Source organism: Ranitomeya variabilis, chromosome 4 (assembly GCF_051348905.1).
Source record: "Ranitomeya variabilis isolate aRanVar5 chromosome 4, aRanVar5.hap1, whole genome shotgun sequence".
In the NCBI taxonomy this organism is placed as follows: domain Eukaryota; kingdom Metazoa; phylum Chordata; class Amphibia; order Anura; family Dendrobatidae; genus Ranitomeya; species Ranitomeya variabilis.
Genome location: NC_135235.1, coordinates 589,259,884 through 589,274,944, shown reverse-complemented (window position 1 = coordinate 589,274,944; position 15,061 = coordinate 589,259,884). Strand labels below are relative to the sequence as shown.

The 15,061-nt window shown below is 47.2% G+C and overlaps 1 protein-coding gene across 4 annotated transcripts in view; it reads left to right on the top strand.

Moving 5' to 3' along the window:
* The window catches only part of RTF2 (replication termination factor 2), a 70,687-nt gene that overhangs the window by 26,220 nt on the left and 29,406 nt on the right, over positions 1-15,061 (top strand). The window lies entirely within an intron of this gene.

The window sequence follows — 15,061 nt, the reverse complement described above, 5'->3', positions numbered from 1 at the left end:
CATTTTGGAGGTGTCTGTTTTTTCCCCTTTCATCCAGAAGAGCACACACTGATGTTGGAGGAGAGGCCAGGCTCACAATCTCCATTCTAGTTAATCTCAAAGGTGCTGGAGGAGGTTGAGGCTGGTCATGTTCTTCCCACCAAACTCCCCCAACCATGTCTTCATGGACCTTAATTCATATCTATTATTGTCCAAAGTATCTTATATGCTGAAATGTTAAAGGGAACCTGTCACGTCCCCAAACACTATTCACCTGCAGATATGGGGTTAATCTGCAGGATGAAAGCGTCCTAAAGCTCTGCGGCACTGAAAGCGCGGCTACAACGAGAAAATGAATTTTATTCCTTTGGGCAGCCTCTGACTTTCAGTCATAGGGGCTCCGCCAGTGCAGCTTCAGTCATTGTTCAGTATATAGTGAGTGGTGGCTGTATGCACACCCCGGCATGGGGACGTCACATAGAAAAGTGAGATCCATCACTGCACAGAACACATCTCCACAGTATGGTGATGGCGACTTTACACCACTCATTCTGATGCTGGCATTGTGCTTGGTGATGTAATGCTGCATGCAGTTGCTCGGCCATGATGTTCCCTTTGCACAGTTTTTATGGTGATGATAATACAAGCCGAGGATTGAACTATGGAATTGGCAGAGCGTTGGTGACTTCTATGTCTTCTGCTCCTCCGCACTCTGTAACTTGACGTCATCTAGTTGCTGTAGTCCCATCCTGGCAGTCTCCATGGTGGACCACATTTCCCTGCATGTCTGAACATAATGAACGCTGCCAGGGCCGAGGCCAGTCAGTGCCCAGCATCAGTTTCACTCCATTAGAATTTAAGAGGAGGAGAGGGATTCTAACACACACCCTGATGTAGCGCTCATGGGAGAACACTGTGTGAACCAAGTCTTAAGTTGTCTTTTATTATCTCTATTTATCTCCACACTCTCAGCCATTAATTAATGGTAAATGAGTTTCCCCCGAATCATTATTTCTGTTGTATTCTCTGCCTGGTGCACACAGGATTGTTCTCAGCCATGGATGATGTGGACAGATGCACATTACTGATGACATCCCTCCCCGTGGTGTATATCCGTGACCCCACTAGGCTATGGTGACCGGAGCTCTCAGGGCCTCACTTACCCGCTCAGATTTCCTCGCCTCCAGAGTCTTCTTTGCCGCAGACGCTTCTGACGAGCAATGGTAGTTGTCAGGTATCAGAGGCTGAGATGGCGTTTCCAAGCGAGCTTTACATTTCCTCTCTGCCGGCTCCTGGGGCCCCTGGGACCACACCTGCGTCCTTTTGGGTTTCATTAAATGGAAAGTAATGCCACCGCAATCTTCAGATCTCAAGATGCTGCACATTAATGAGCATTTACTCTACTGAATCCTCTGAATTACTTATATCCATATTTTCTGTGCAGCAACCGCTTACCCCCATGTACTGAGCTTCCACTTTCATGAGTAGAATGCCAGTATTACAGTAAAGACTGACGCTTGAAGAACATATGTATATCATTTGCCAAACTATGCAACTATGGCTTCAGTAGCGATAGCAAGAGGATGGTGAGACTCAAGTCACCCACATAGGAGACAAACTGATTACAAAAGTTAAATGTGACATTTAATAGTGGGTCATTCCGTGTCAAGTGAACCAATGATTTTTACCTCTATATTTTTAATTCTTTTGAGATTTTGTTATTTGGTAATAGTGTGTCAGAGAATGCAAAATGTGAAGAAAAAAAATTCTAGATATTTTTTTTATTTTTTTTTATTGATTTTCAAAGTTCGGAAAAAGTGCGAATTTCGGTGTTGCCTGCCTTTACATTTCTCCTCATAACTCAGGCTAGAAAAAAGATAGAGAAACAAAATAAACACCATTCAGCTCAGATCTGTACAGGCTTTCACCAGATATGTCACAAGAGTATCTTTGTTAATATTTTACCCATGCGAACAGAAACGCAAAATTTTAAAACGCATTTCTGAAAAAAAACGTTTAATTTCAAAATGTTAAAAACTGCACATGTACCTGCTATGTTCCTAGCAATATCTGTACCAAAACACAAGTTGGGATTGTGATGGGATCATATTTTAAAAAATAAAACTATTACAGTGTCAGTTCAAAAATCTGAAATTTAGATCTGTTCAGCCTGTGGTGTAAAAGTGTGGGGTCCATATTTACCAAATCTATGATTTTTAGATATTACTGTATTATTTTATTATGTTACAGCTTAGGAGCAGGAGAGGGCAGAGGAGAAGCTTTGTTAGGGCTGAGGATGAGCAGGGGTAGACGGTGACTGCAGAGCAGATGACAGGCCGGCAGCTCGGGTCTCCAGAGGCCGTATTCACACCAAATCTGAACACCCAGGAAACTCCTCAAATGGAGGGAGAAAAATATTCTTAACACCCAGTTCATGTATTGTACAAACCAGGACTATGAAGAGGAGGAGAGTTTGTTATAACATCGGTTACAGGAAGCAGAACCCATCACAGGGACTCAGTAATACCAGACTGCCATTCCATGTAGTGAAACAGAAATAAAAAACACGGATTTCATCATTCAGCAAAGAGAGTGAAGTCCATGAAGTGGTAGAAGGCGGCACAAGATCGGCAATGGATGACACAACTGGTGATGTGACCTGTGAATATGATTGGCGCTGGCGGCTACTGGACTCTCCAAAGATTGAGAAAATGAAGACGTAGAAGTGACTTTTCTGCACCTTCTGGTCCAGCGCCGTCCTTTGTGTTACCAAGAAAACCAGACATTGTATTAGTGAGCAAAAATCAGATATTAACTCAGGTGGAGCCGAGCACCATGACAGCCGCACATACTCTGACACAAAAGGAAACGGCCATTGCTAGTAAGTGCTTATAGACAAGATGACATTTCACCCACTAGAAGGGACACATTGATGATAGAAGGCCAGTGTAAAAACCTACTATTAATTGTTTGATTAGTTCATATTTTATAAAACGAGGATTTAACTACTGGACTATTCTTCTTAAACACTTCATAAATGACATGTTTAGTGATAGAAAAAAAAATTGTTACATGTATAAATAGGTGGTAAAAATATTGGTTCTTTTAATCTGGTTTTTAACATATACGGTAATTAGGATCAGACTGTATTTAGAGAATCACACTTGAGGATGTGATCACCTTTTTTCTTTTGGCTTGCTCAGCATTTTTAACGTGAATGCATTGAACAAGTTGTGTTATGATGATTAAGATGCATTTATTCTGGCACTTCGGTATTTGTTTTTCTTGTGTTTCTTTATTGTTGCATATAAATGTTGAATGCAATAAGTTGTAATTTGAGAAGAAAAAAGGAAGAAACTCACACAAACATAAAATCAGATGATTCACGGCTTAAAAAAAAAATTCAAATTTGATAGGTCCCAAGTTGAATCCCTGTACAAATATAAACAAGAACACAAGTAACACACATGCATGTTTTCACAATTTTAAAACATACGTTTTTTTCACAATTGCACATCAAAATTTTGAATTTGATTTCTCTAAAACAAAATATAAAGAAACATAGTCTTGTGACATATCAAATGAAAGCTGGTACCGTTCTGAGAAAAATGATGCCTCTCCCACCTCTTTATCTTAATTGTAGCCCGAGATATGATAAAAAATGTAAAGCCATACCAGGCCAAAATCCGCACTTTTTCAAAACTTTAGAAATCTGTAGAAAATTAACTGATGAAGAAAAAAATTCAAAACTTTTAATTTGTAATTAACTAAAGTTGTACTTCATAAAAACAAAAAATAAAAAAAAATCTAAAGACGTCAGGTAAAAAAAAAATCATATTTGGATCACTTGATATGGAATGACCCTCGTTAAATGTCACATAGGAGGACCATTTAAGAAGTTTTCTAGCATTTTGGGCTAGATAGCAGTGTCTTACCCTGTATGTATGTGCTGCTGTCGTCCTCCGCACTGGTATCTCTTACCTGCTCCGTGGTTGCAGGTGTTTTTAATAGGGTTTTGAATATTTTACCTATGCAAAACTGTCCAGCTTCACAAATGTAAAATCATCTGCACAAATCCTCTGTGCTGCTTGTTCAGCATGACATCATGAAGGGTGGACCTGGGCAATGACAGATCGCAAATAAAAATGCAAAAAAAAATTATGCAAAGAATGTCTAAACGTTACTTGCCTGCAATCGAGATATTTCCACAGTTCCAGCTCACATCCCAGAACAAAGGATTATCCATGATAATGAAACTCCATACATTCCTGCCCTCATCTGTAATCCACAGCCTGTCCCCTCCATACATCCCTACCCTAATCTGCAATCCACAGCCTGTCCCCTCCATACATACCTAATCTGCAATCCACAGCCTGTCCCCTCCATATATCCCTACCCTAATCTGCAATCCACAGCCTGTCCCCTCCATACATCCCTACCCTAAAGGTACCTTCACACTAAGCGACTTTGCAGCGAGAACGACGACGATCCGTGACGTTGCAGCGTCCTGGATAGCGATCTCGTTGTGTTTGACACGCAGCAGCGATCTGGATCCCGCTGTGATATCGTTGGTCGGAGCTAGAAGTCCAGAACTTTATTTCGTCGCTGATCACCCGCTGCCATCGCTGAATCGGTGTGTGTGACACCGATCCAGCGATGTGTTCACTTGTAACCAGGGTAAATATCGGGTTACTAAGCGCAGGGCCGCGCTTAGTAACCCGATATTTACCCTGGTTACCATTGTAAAAGTAAAAATAAAACACTACATACTCACCTTGTGATGTCTGTCACGTCCCCCGCCGGCGGCTAACCTGTACTGAATGTGTCAGCGCCGGCCGGCCGTAAAGCAGAGCACAGCGGTGACATCACCGCTGTGCTGTGCTTTACGGCCGGCACTGACACCGTCAGTGCGGGAAGCTGACGGCGAGGGACGTGACAGACACCGGAATGTAAGTATGTACTGGTTTTTTTTTTTGTTTTTTTTTACATTTACAATGGTAACCAGGGTAAACATCGGGTTACTAAGCGCGGCCCTGCGCTTAGTAACCCGATGTTTACCCTGGTTACCCGGGGACTTCGGCATCGTTGGTAGCTGGAGAGCTGTCTGTGTGACAGCTCTCCAGCGACCACACAACGACTTACCAACGATCACGGCCAGGTCGTATCGCTGGTCGTGATCGTTGGTAAATCGTTTAGTGTAACGGTACCTTAATCTGCAATCCACAGCCTGTCCCCTCCATACATACATAATCTGCAATCCACAGCCTGTCCCCTCCATATATCCCTACCCTGATCTGCAATCCACTGCCTGTCCCCTCCATACATACATAATCTGCAATCCACAGCCTGTCCCCTCCATATATCCCTACCCTAATCTGCAATCCACAGCCTGTCCCCTCCATACATACCTAATCTGCAATCCACAGCCTGTCCCCTCCATACATCCCTACCCTAATCTGCAATCCACAGCCTGTCCCCTCCATACATACATAATCTGCAATCCACAGCCTGTCCCCTCCATATATCCCTACCCTAATCTGCAATCCACAGCCTGTCGCCTCCATACATACATAATCTGCAATCCACAGCCTGTCCCCTCCATACATCCCTACCCTAATCTGCAATCCACAGCCTGTCCCCTCCATATATCCCTACCCTAATCGGCAATCCACAGCCTGTCCCTCCATACATCCCTACCCTAATCTGCAATCCACAGCCTGTCCCCTCCATACATACGTAATCTGCAATCCACAGCCTGTCCCTTCCATATATCCCTACCCTAATCTGCAATTCACAGCCTGTCCCCTCCATACATACATACATAATCTGCAATCCACAGCTTGTCCCCTCCATATATCCCTACCCTAATCTGCAATCCACAGCCAGTCCCCTCCATACATCCCTACCCTAATCTGCAATCCACAGCCTGTCCCCTCCATACATACATAATCTGCAATCCACAGCCTGTCCCCTCCATATATCCCTACCCTAATCTGCAATCCACAGCCTGTCGCCTCCATACATACATAATCTGCAATCCACAGCCTGTCCCCTCCATACATCCCTACCCTAATCTGCAATCCACAGCCTGTCCCCTCCATATATCCCTACCCTAATCGGCAATCCACAGCCTGTCCCTCCATACATCCCTACCCTAATCTGCAATCCACAGCCTGTCCCCTCCATACATACGTAATCTGCAATCCACAGCCTGTCCCTTCCATATATCCCTACCCTAATCTGCAATTCACAGCCTGTCCCCTCCATACATACATACATAATCTGCAATCCACAGCTTGTCCCCTCCATATATCCCTACCCTAATCTGCAATCCACAGCCAGTCCCCTCCATACATCCCTACCCTAATCTGCAATCCACAGCCAGTCCCCTCCATACATCCCTACCCTAATCAGCAATCCACAGCCTGTCCCCTCCTTTCATCCCTACCCTAAAATGCAATCCACAGCCTGTCCCCTCCATACATCCCTACCCTAATCAGCAATCCACAGCCTGTCCCCTCCATGCATCCCTACCCTAATCTGCAATCCACAGCCTGTCCCCTCCATACATCCCTACCCTAATCTGCAATCCACAGCCTGTCCCCTCCATACATCCCTACCCTAATCTGCAATCCACAGCCTGTCCCCTCCATACATCCCTACCCTAATCTGCAATCCACAGCCTGTCCCCTCCATACATCCGTACCCTAATCTGCAATCCACAGCCTGTCCCCTCCATACATACATAATCTGCAATCCACAGCCTGTCCCCTCCATATATCCCTACCCTAATCTGCAATCCACATTCTGTCCCCTCCATACATACCTAATCTGCAATCCACAGCCTGTCCCCTCCATATATCCCTACCCTAATCTGCAATCCACAGCCTGTCCCCTCCGTACATACCTAATCTGCAATCCACAGCTTGTCCCCTCCATACATCCCTACCCTAATCTGCAATCCACACCCTTTCCTCTCCATACATACCTAATCTGCAATCTACAGCCTGTCCCCTCCATATATCCCTACCCTAATCTGCAATCCACAGCCTGTCCCCTCCATACATCCCTACCCTAATCAGCAATCCACAGCCTGTCCCCTCCATACATACCTAATCTGCAATCGACAACCTGTCCCCTCCATACATCCCTACCCTAATCTGCAATCCACAGCCTTTCCCCTCCATACCTAATCTGCAATCCACAGCCTGTCCCCTCCATATATCCCTACCCTAATCTGCAATCCACAGCATGTCCCCTCCATACATCCCTACCCTAATCTGCAATCCACAGCCTGTCCCCTCCATACATACATAATCTGCAATCCACAGCCTGTCCCCTCCATATATCCCTACCCTAATCTGCAATCCACAGCCTGTCCCCTCCATATATCCCTACCCTAATCTGCAATCCACAGCCTGTCCCCTCCATACATACATAATCTGCAATCCACAGCCTGTCCCCTCCATACATACATAATCTGCAATCCACAGCCTGTCCCCTCCATACATACATAATCTGCAATCCACAGCCTGTCCCCTCCATATATCCGTACCCTAATCTGCAATCCACAGCCTCTCCCCTCCATACATCCCTACCCTAATCTGCAATCCACAGCCTTTCCCCTCCATACATACCTAATCTGCAATCTACAGCCTGTCCCCTCCATATATCCCTACCCTAATCTGCAATCCACAGCCTGTCCCCTCCATACATCCCTACCCTAATCAGCAATCCACAGCCTGTCCCCTCCATACATACCTAATCTGCAATCCACAACCTGTCCCCTCCATACATCCTTACCCTAATCTGCAATCCACAGCCTTTCCCCTCCATACATACCTAATCTGCAATCCACAGCCTGTCCCCTCCATATATCCCTACCCTAATCTGCAATCCACAGCATGCCCCTCCATACATCCCTACCCTAATCTGCAATCCACAGCCTGTCCCCTCCATACATACATAATCTGCAATCCACAGCCTGTCCCCTCCATATATCCCTACCCTAATCTGCAATCCACAGCCTGTCCCCTCCATACATCCCTACCCTAATCTGCAATCCACAGCCTGTCCCCTCCATACATACATAATCTGCAATCCACAGCCTGTCCCCTCCATACATCCCTACCCTAATCTGCAATCCACAGCCTGTCCCCTCCATATATCCCTACCCTAATCTGCAATCCACAGCCTGTCCCTTCCATACATCCCTACCCTAATCTGCAATCCACAGCCTGTCCCCTCCATACATACCTAATCTGCAATCCACAGCCTGTCCCTTCCATATATCCCTACCCTAATCTGCAATTCACAGCCTGTCCCCTCCATACATACATACATAATCTGCAATCCACAGCCTGTCCCCTCCATATATCCCTACCCTAACCTGCAATCCACAGCCAGTCCCCTCCATACATCCGTACCCTAATCTGCAATCCACATCCTGTCCCCTCCATACATACCTAATCTGCAATCCACAGCCTGTCCCCTCCATATATCCCTACCCTAATCTGAAATCCACAGCCTGTCCCCTCCGTACATACCTAATCTGCAATCCACAGCCTGTCCCCTCCATATATCCCTACCCTAATCTGCAATCCACAGCCTGTCCCCTCCATACATCCCTACCCTAATCAGCAATCCACAGCCTGTCCCCTCCATACATCCCTACCCTAATCAGCAATCCGCAGCCTGTCCCCTCCATACATCCCTACCCTAATCAGCAATCCACAGCCTGTCCCCTCCATACATACCTAATCTGCAATCCACAACCTGTCCCCTCCATACATCCCTACCCTAATCTGCAATCCACAGCCTGTCCCCTCCATATATCCCTACCCTAATCTGCAATCCACAGCATGTCCCCTCCATACATCCCTACCCTAATCAGCAATCCACAGCCTGTCCCCTCCATACATCCCTACCCTAATAAGCAATCCACAGCCTGTCCCCTCCATACATCCCTACCCTAATCTGCAATCCACAGCCTGTCCCCTCCATACATCCCTACCCTAATCTGCAATCCACAGCCTGTCCCCTCCATACATACATAATCTGCAATCCACAGCCTGTCCCCTCCATACATCCCTACCCTAATCTGCAATCCACAGCCTTTCCCCTCCATACATACCTAATCTGCAATCTACAGCCTGTCCCCTCCATATATCCCTACCCTAATCTGCAATCCACAGCCTGTCCCCTCCATACATCCCTACCCTAATCAGCAATCCACAGCCTGTCCCCTCCATACATACCTAATCTGCAATCCACAACCTGTCCCCTCCATACATCGCTACCCTAATCTGCATTCCACAGCCTTTCCCCTCCATACATACCTAATCTGCAATCCACAGCCTGTCCCCTCCATATATCCCTACCCTAATCTGCAATCCACAGCATTTCCCCTCCATACATCCCTACCCTAATCTGCAATCCACAGCCTGTCCCCTCCATACATACATAATCTGCAATCCACAGCCTGTCCCCTCCATATATCCCTACCCTAATCTGCAATCCACAGCCTGTCCCCTCCATACATACCTAATCTGCAATCCACAGCCTGTCCCCTCCATACATCCCTACCCTAATCTGCAATCCACAGCCTTTCCCCTCCATACATACCTAATCTGCAATCTACAGCCTGTCCCCTCCATATATCCCTACCCTAATCTGCAATCCACAGCCTGTCCCCTCCATACATCCCTACCCTAATCAGCAATCCACAGCCTGTCCCCTCCATATATCCCTACCCTAATCTGCAATTCACAGCCTGTCCCCTCCATACATACATACCTAATCTGCAATCCACAGCCTGTCCCCTCCATATATCCCTACCCTAATCTGCAATTCACAGCCTGTCCCCTCCATACATACATACATAATCTGCAATCCACAGCCTGTCCCCTCCATATATCCCTACCCTAATCTGCAATCCACAGCCAGTCCCCTCCATACATCCGTACCCTAATCTGCAATCCACAGCCTGTCCCCACCATACATACATAATCTGCAATCCACAGCCTGTCCTCTCCATATATCCCTACCCTAATCTGCAATCCACATCCTGTCCCCTCCATACATACCTAATCTGCAATCCACAGCCTGTCCCCTCCATATATCCCTACCCTAATCTGAAATCCACAGCCTGTCCCCTCCGTACATAGCTAATCTGCAATCCACAGCCTGTCCCCTCCATACATCCCTACCCTAATCTGCAATGCACAGCCTTTCCTTTCCATACATACCTAATCTGCAATCTACAGCCTGTCCCCTCCTTATATCCCTACCCTAATCTGCAATCCACAGCCTGTCCCCTCCATACATCCTTACCCTAATCAGTAGTCCACAGCCTGTCCCCTCCATACATCCCTACCCTAATCAGCAATCCACAGCCTGTCCCCTCCATACATCCCTACCCTACTCAGCAATCCACAGCCTGTCCCCTCCATACATACCTAATCTGCAATCCACAACCTGTCCCCTCCATACATCCCTACCCTAATCTGCAAACCACAGCCTGTCCCCTCCATATATCCCTACCCTAATCTGCAATCCACAGCATGTCCCCTCCATACATCCCTACCCTAATCAGCAATCCACAGCCTGTCCCCTCCATACATCCCTACCCTAATAAGCAATCCACAGCCTGTCCCCTCCATACATCCCTACCCTAATCTGCAATCCACAGCCTGTCCCCTCCATACATCCCTACCCTAATCTGCAATCCACAGCCTGTCCCCTCCATACATCCCTACCCTAATCTGCAATCCACAGCCTGTCCCCTCCATACATCCCTACCCTAATCTGCAATCCACAGCCTGTCCCCTCCATACATACATAATCTGCAATCCACAGCCTGTCCCCTCCATATATCCCTACCCTAATCTGCAATCCACAGCCTGTCCCCTCCATATATCCCTACCCTAATCTGCAATCCACAGCCTGTCCCCTCCATACATCCCTACCCTAATCTGCAATCCACAGCCTGTCCCCTCCATATATCCCTACCCTAATCTGCAATCCACAGCCTGTCCCCTCCATATATCCCTACCCTAATCTGCAATCCACAGCCTGTCCCCTCCATATATCCCTACCCTAATCTGCAATCCACAGCCTGTCCCCTCCATACATACATAATCTGAAATCCACAGCCTGTCCCCTCCATACATCCCTACCCTAATCCGCAATCCACAGCCTGTCCCCTCCATACATAACTAATCTGCAATCCACAACCTGTCCCCTCCATACATCCCTACCCTAATCTGCAATCCACAGCCTGCCCCTCCACACATCCCTACCCTAATCTGCAATCCACAGCTGTCCCCTCCATACATCCCTACCCTAATCTGCAATCCACAGCCTGTCCCCTCCATACATCCCTACCCTAATCAATCCACAGCCTGTCCCCTCCTTACATCCCTACCCTAATCTGCAATCCACAGCCTTTCCCCTCCATACATACCTAATCTGCAATCTACAGCCTGTCCCATCCATATATCCCTACCCTAATTTGCAATCCACAGCCTATCCCCTCCATACATCCCTACCCTAATCTGCAATCCACAACCTGTCCCCTCCATACATCCCTACCCTAATCAGCAATCCACAGCCTGTCCCCTCCATACATCCCTACCCTAATCAGCAATCCACAGCCTGTCCCCTCCATACATCCCTACCCTAATCAGCAATCCACAGTCTGTCCCCTCTATACATACCTAATCTGCAATCCACAACCTGTCCCCTCCATACATCTCTACCCTAATCTGCAATCCACAGCCTGTCCCCTCCATACATCTCTACCCTAATCTGCAATCCACAGCCTGTCCCCTCCATACATCCCTACCCTAATCTGCAATCCACAGCCTGTCCCCTCCATACATCCCTACCCTAATCTGCAATCCACAGCCTGTCCCCTCCATACATACATAATCTGCAATCCACAGCCTGTCCCCTCCGTACATAATCTGCAATCCACAGCCTGTCCCCTCCATATATCCCTACCCTAATCTGCAATCCACAGCCTGTCCCCTCCATACATACATAATCTGCAATCCACAGCCTGTCCCCTCCATACATCCCTACCCTAATCTGCAATCCACAGCCTGCCCCTCGACACATACCTAATCTGCAATCCACAGCCTGTCCCCTCCATACATCCCTACCCTAATCTGCAATCCACAGCCTGTCCCCTCCATACATCCCTACCCTAATCTGCAATCCACAGCCTGTCCCCTCCATACATCCCTACCCTAATCTGCAATCCACAGCCTGTCCCCTCCATACATCCCTACCCTAATCTGCAATCCACAGCCTGTCCCCTCCATACATCCCTACCCTAATCAGCAATCCACAGCCTGTCCCCTGCATACATCCTTACCCTAATCTGCAATCCACAGCCTGTCTCCTCCATACATCCCTACCCTAATCTGCAATCTACAGCCTGTCCCCTCCATATATCCCTACCCTAATCTGCAATCCACAGCCTGTCACCTCCATACATCCTTACCATAATCTGCAATCCACAGCCTGTCCCTTCCATACATCCCTACTGTCATCTGCAATCCATAGCCTGTCCCCTCCATACATCCCTACCCTAATCTGCAATCCACAGCCTGTCACCTCCATACATCCCTACCCTAATCTGCAATCCACAGCCTGTCCCTTCCATACATCCCTACTGTCATCTGCAATCCATAGCCTGTCCCCTCCATACATACATAATCTGCAATCTACAGCCTGTCCCCTCCATATATCCCTACCCTAATCTGCAATCCACAGCCTGTCACCTACATACATCCCTACCCTAATCTGCAATCCACAGCCTGTCCCTTCCATACATCCCTACTGTCATCTGCAATCCATAGCCTGTCCCCTCCATACATACCTAATCTGTGTAACGACCGTTATGCCGGTCGCTGCTCGAGAACAGAATACGGTGCTGCTATGAATGACTCAGGGCACAATATGATATTAAACCAACTTTTCTTTATAACTTATGCAAAAAATAACAGAATTTTCTCTCCCAACACAATATGGGCCACAACAGCCACAACTCACAGAATACAAGTTATACAGCCTGAGAGACCCCAAGTGCCAGCTTCACAGACAGGAATCCGACTACCCCACAACTATACCACTCCCTCCCGTAACTGTAATGGGCCTACACGGGGTTACACTGTGCCTGTGACACGTGGTCCTCTCAGGAATACAATATTACACCCGCCTAATTTACAATAAATCACGGGTACCCGGTTTTTCCCAATATAAATATATATATATATATATATATATATATATATATATATATATATATATATATATATATATATATATATATATATATACCGTATATACTCGAGTATAAGCCGACCCGAGTATAAGCCGACCCCCCTAATTTTGGCACAAAAAACTGGGGAAACTTATTGACTCGAGTATAAGCCTAGGGTGGAAAATGCAGCAGGTACCGGTGAATTTCAAAATTAAAAATAGATACTCCATACCGTTCATTATGGCCCCATAGATGCTCCACATAAAGCTGTGCCATATATACAATGCTCTGCACCATTGCCCCATAGATACTCCACATAAAGCTGTGCCATATATACAATGCTCTGCACCGTTGCCCCATAGCTGTGCCATATATATAATGATCTGCACCGTTGCCCCATAGCTGTGCCATATATATAATGCTCTGCACCGTTGCCCCATAGCTGTGCCATATAGTGCTCTGCACCGTTGCCCCATAGCTGTGCCATATATATAATGCTCTGCACCGTTGCCCCATAGCTGTGCCATATAGTGCTCTGCACCATTGCTCCATAGCTGTGCCATATAGTGCTCTGCACCGTTGCCCCACAGCTGTGCCATATAGTGCTCTGCACCGTTGCCCCATAGCTGTGCCATATATATAATGCTCTGCACCGTTGCCCCATAGCTGTGCCATATAGTGCTCTGCACCGTTGCCCCGTAGCTGTGCCATATATATAATGCTCTGCACCGTTGCCCCATGGCTGTGCCATATAGTGCTCTGCACCATTGCCCCATAGCTGTGCCATATAGTGCTCTGCACCGTTGCCCCATAGCTGTGCCATATAGTGCTTTGCACCGTTGCCCCATAGCTGTGCCATATATATAGTGCTCTGCACCGTTGCCCCATAGCTGTGCCATATATAATGCTCTGCACCATTGCCCCATAGCTGTGCCATATATATATATAGTGCTCTGCACCATTGCCCCATAGCTGTGCCATATATATAATGCTCTGCACCATTGCCCCATAGCTGTGCCATATATATAGTGCTCTGCACCGTTGCCCCATAGCTGTGCCATATAGTGCTCTGCACCGTTGCCCCATAGCTGTGCCATATAGTGTTCTGCACCATTGCCCCATAGCTGTGCCATATAGTGCTCTGCACCGTTGCCCCATAGCTGTGCCATATAGTGCTCTGCACCGTTGCCCCATAGCTGTGCCATATATACAATGCTCTGCACCGTTGCCCCATAGCTGTGCCATATAGTGCTCTGCACCGTTGCCCCATAGCTGTGCCATATAGTGCTTTGCACCGTTGCCCCATAGCTGTGCCATATATATAGTGCTCTGCACCGTTGCCCCATAGCTGTGCCATATATATAATGCTCTGCACCATTGCCCCATAGCTGTGCCATATATATTATGCTCTGCACCATTGCCCCATAGCTGTGCCATATATATAATGCTCTGCACCGTTGCCCCATAGCTGTGCCATATATATAATGCTCTGCACCATTGCCCCATAGCTGTGCCATATATATAATGCTCTGCACCATTGCCCCATAGCTGTGCCATATATATAATGCTCTGCACCGTTGCCCCATAGCTGTGCCATATAGTGCTCTGCACCGTTGCCCCATAGCTGTGCCATATAGTGCTCTGCACCGTTGCCCCATAGCTGTGCCATATATATAATGCTCTGCACCGTTGCCCCATAGCTGTGCCATATAGTGCTCTGCACCGTTGCCCCGTAGCTGTGCCATATATATAATGCTCTGCACCGTTGCCCCATGGCTGTGCCATATAGTGCTCTGCACCATTGCCCCATAG